The following is a 4,434-nucleotide window of genomic DNA, read 5'->3' as shown; positions in this document are numbered from 1 at the left end:
AATGAGGAGTTTTCTAACTATTTGCCAGTCTCCTTCCTTAACTAGATGGTGGACTTTTAGGGTGGAGTTCTGGAGGCATGGCCCAGGGTGAAGGTGGAATGACTGACAGTGGGGCATGACCCACAGTTGTGGGAGTGGAGTCTGGAGGTTCATTCAAGAGAAGGTTGTGGTAGCAGGAAGTGGAGGAGCCAAGATGGCGGGAGGATGGTCAGGCCACATTCAGGATCCTTCCATCTCGAGTCTCCAGGTCACAGTGCTCCAAGAGGGCATTTCCATCACCATCTTGGAGCATCGTGGAAGGTCCAAGAAAGGCAGGTTTGAAGGGAGGTCCTGAGTTAGTAGTGACCAACGGATTGAGTTTTCGACACACTGCTTGCTGGTGAAGGGCCTCAAGGATGGTGTGGAAGATGGGGAGTATGTAGGGTGCAATGGGGTCCCTTTAGATCGAAAGGTTGTACAATTTAACTCCCACTGAGTCCCAAAATTTGGTAGTATAGATTTTTTCAGCAGGGGCATCTGGAAAAAATTTAATAATCCACCTCACAATTGATTTTAATTTGTTCTTTGTAAATATTTTGTCATGATCAGTGAGAATTAACAAAGCATCCATATATGCTCCTTTCTACTTTGGACATCTGGCTGCCCATTTTTCTCGTTCTCCACCTTAGGGGGAACAGTCACCGAACACCCCAAACCAATTATGGGATGTGGGTTCATACTGTAAAAACACAGTGGCGAAATGGGCAATGTCTTGCATTTCCCCAAACCCACCTGCAATCCTACGCAGGTGAAACCGTCATTGTCCCTGCAGATCCTGGCCAAGGTCCCTCAAAGCAATGATGAATCTGCTGGCCTGGCACAATCCAGAATCCTAGGGAACACTGGCCTATCCACCAGCTAACCCCAGCTGACATGATTCAGTGTCAGGGTCCCTGTTCGGGCGCCAAAAGTCACAATGAGGTTGGCTGTGACAAACCTTTCTGCTTCCTCAACTTCAGGGCAAGGGGGGTGAAAATGAAAAGGACCAAATGCTGGGGAAGATGAAACAGGAAAGCCTTATAAATATGTTTGCCTGGCAAAAGATTTTGAGAATATGGAAACTATAAGTAAGATTGAAATGAAAGCAAGCTTTGAGACACCAAGCCTTAGTTACTGAACAACTGGAAAACAATGGTATAGCCGGCTGAAAGTAATCTTCTTTGATGAAATAATACCCTCTGCTTGCAGACAGGTCCAAGGGTCAGAGCAGACCCTACTAGCTAGGCAGAAGGGGTCCAAAGAGTAGTTTTTAGGGTTTAAAATGTAACACAGTATGGTAATGTAATGATTCTTATAGGCTGTATGTAAATGTTTAAAGATTTGTATCTTGTACTAGATTGGTTAGTGAAAATTAGAATGTGCAGCACAGAAGAAGATTTATTGCATTGTAACAGGAACTCCCCTCCTCTTTCGGGTATCCATTTTGGGCGCCTCTTTCGAGCCCCTCTTTCGGCCTGCTCCGAGCTGTGGCTGGCAGCTCCAAACAAGGCCCCTGCACTCACACCCTTTGCAATAAACCCCAGGTTCCAAGACCTGTCTTCTCGTCTCCGTCCGTCCCAACCGTTCTAGTCCCTGATGATCCTACAAGCAGGATCAATGGAGTTGCCCAAAAAAAACTTTAGTAACAGGGTGAAAAACAATAAACATGGAGAAGTTGAGCACAGTACGAGGGGTGGGATCCAAAGACCTGAGATAAAGGTGATGCAACAATATATACACTTGAGGGTAGAACACTCTAGAACACAAACCATAGAGGGGAAACAAGTAACAAATAGGGGAGGACAACTTGGACAACTTAGCATAACAACACTAAAGGCTTATGAGGGAACACTCAAACTCACTATAAGTTAAACGAATGATTCCTAGGGCTTGAAACTCACGCCCAGGTCTTCCGGGGTAAAATCTGTCTGACTCTGAGTTACAGCTGGGCTAACTCCCCCACCATCTGCTTTGCTCTGGCACCTTGGGACCATGTGGCCCAACAGAGCCACAATGATGTCCTTGGTTCCATGAGGCTCTACAGTGTCACAATGGTCCCTTAAATCCATGGCGCTCTGCAGTATCACAATGGCCGCTTCATTTCACAAGGCTGCCAAGTGTCACATTGGTCTCCATAGGAAGGAAACCATGGAGCCCCCATACTTCAGGAGCTGATGAACAGCAACTACCAGAGGCCAAGGCAAGCATGATCTGTCTGTCCTGGAAGGTTTGCTTGGAGTAACCCTTGGATATTTGAAATTATGCATGCGGAGTCCTAATTTCAGACATTTGTGCCTGGAAAAGAGGGGTGTTTTTTTTTTCATAAAAAGAAAAGCACAGAGCCCTTTCCAGTGTTTGGAAAATAGGTGAGTGCTGCCCCTCAGGAGTCAAAGACCAGCAAAACTTGTCTGTCCTGGCAACTTTAGTCTGGGAGCAATCCTTTAATATACAAAAATTTGGAAGTGGAATCCTAATTTTGGCCATGGATGCCTGGAAAAAATGGGCAATTCTTTTCCATAAAAAGAAGAGCTCAGAGCCCCAGTGTTTCAGGGGCAGATGGGAGCAGCCTTCCACATTCCAAGGTCAGCCAGACCTGTCAGGTGGCCCCTGGGAGGCCAAGGCAGCATCACCAATTTAATGTTCCCTTGGTTCCACAGGGCCCTGCAGTGTCACATTGGCTTCTTGCTTCCATGAGGCCCTCAGGTGTCATAATGGCCCCTTGATTACACAAGTCCTTAAGGATCTTAATGGTCTCCATAGTTCCACAAGGCCCCACAGTGCCATAATGCTCTATTGGTTCCGTGAAGCCTTGCTATGTCCAATGGCCTCTTGGTTCCATTGAGGCCCAGTACTGCAATAGTGATTCCCTTGGTTCCACAAGTTCCCAAAGTGTCCCAATGATCCCTTCCATCCACGAGACCCTGCAGGGTCACAATGCTCTCCATGGATCCACAGTGCCTTGCAGGATCACAATGGCCCTTTGCCTCCACGAGGCCCTGAAATGCAACAATGGCCTCTTGGTTCCACAAAGTCCCACTGTTTCACACTGGTCCCTTGGGACCACGCAGCCCAATAGAGCCACAATGATGGTCTTGATTCCATGAGGCCCCACAGTGTCACAGTGCCACAGTGGCCCTTGGATCCATGGTACCCTGCAGGGTCACAATGTTCCTCTTGGTTCCACAAGTTCCTACAGTGGAACAGGTTCCACAAGGGCCTGCAGTGTCACCATGGCCCATTGGTTCCACAATGCCCTGCAGTGTCACAATGGTCTCCATAGGAAGGAAACAAGTGAGCCCCAGTGGTGCAGAGGCAGATGAGAGGCAGTCACCAGAGGCCAAGTCTAGCCACACTTGACTGTATTCTGTATTGGCAAATTTTGTCTGGGAGTAACCCTTGGATATAGGGAATTTTAGACACAGAATCCCAGTTTTGCCATGGGCATCTAGACAAGAAAGACAGTTCTTTTCCATAGGAATAAAAGCACAGAGCCCCAGTGCTTCACAGTCAGGTGGGAAGTGGCCCTTGACATGTCAAATTCAGTGGGATTGGTCAGACAGCCTGCAGGAGTCCAGGCAGACCTGCTCCATGTTCCATTGACTTCATGGGTGCCCACACTGTCACAGTGTAATCCTTGATTCCATGAGGTCTTGCAATGTCACAATGGCTTCTTGGTTTCATGAGCCCCAAGAGAATCACAGTGGTCCCTGGGCTCTATGCAGCCCTGCTGTGTCACAATGGGTTCTTTTTTCTATGTGCCCCACTGTCTGATCATTGACCTTTGCTTCTATAGGGGCCCCTGAGTTGCACAACGGTCTCCTTGATTCCAGGAGGTTCCGTAGTCTCACCATAGTTTCATTGGATCTCCATTGTCAAAACTGACCCTTGGTTCCATGAGGTTCTGTAGTGTCACCATCGTCGCTTTCAGAGGCTGGATGAGATCGGTGTCCCCAGACACCTTGGGATGCTCGGAATGTCAATGTGGGGCCAGGGCTGGGTCAGGCCTTGGTTTGTGGTGGGGCAGAGCCCCGTCCCCAGCCCTGGCCTGGCAGAGCTGTCAGTCAAATAGCAGGGGAGATGTTAACCCAGGTCTGATTAACTGACCTGTCAATCAATCACACATCAGCAGCTGGTGCTACCCTGACTCTGATTGGGCAAGAACTGGCAGTCCCACCCCAGGGGCGGGCCCATGAAGGCCCAGGTGGTTAAAACCCAGAGCACAAGGCCAGCCCATGGTCTGGGTCCTGCCCTCTCTTGGGGTTTCTCTGTTAGTGATGCTGGGACCCAAGGTACCTATGTGAGTGTCTTTCTGTATGTCTTTTGTCTTTCTGTTTGTCCTGGTTGAGATCAAATTTGGGAGAGAGCCCCCAAAGGGGCTCCTCTAGGAAAGCAGATTCAACTGACCCCTCCCCCCAA

Source organism: Zonotrichia albicollis, chromosome 35 (assembly GCF_047830755.1).
Source record: "Zonotrichia albicollis isolate bZonAlb1 chromosome 35, bZonAlb1.hap1, whole genome shotgun sequence".
NCBI classification, from domain to species: Eukaryota; Metazoa; Chordata; class Aves; order Passeriformes; family Passerellidae; genus Zonotrichia; species Zonotrichia albicollis.
Note: the sequence above shows the minus strand (reverse complement) of the source record.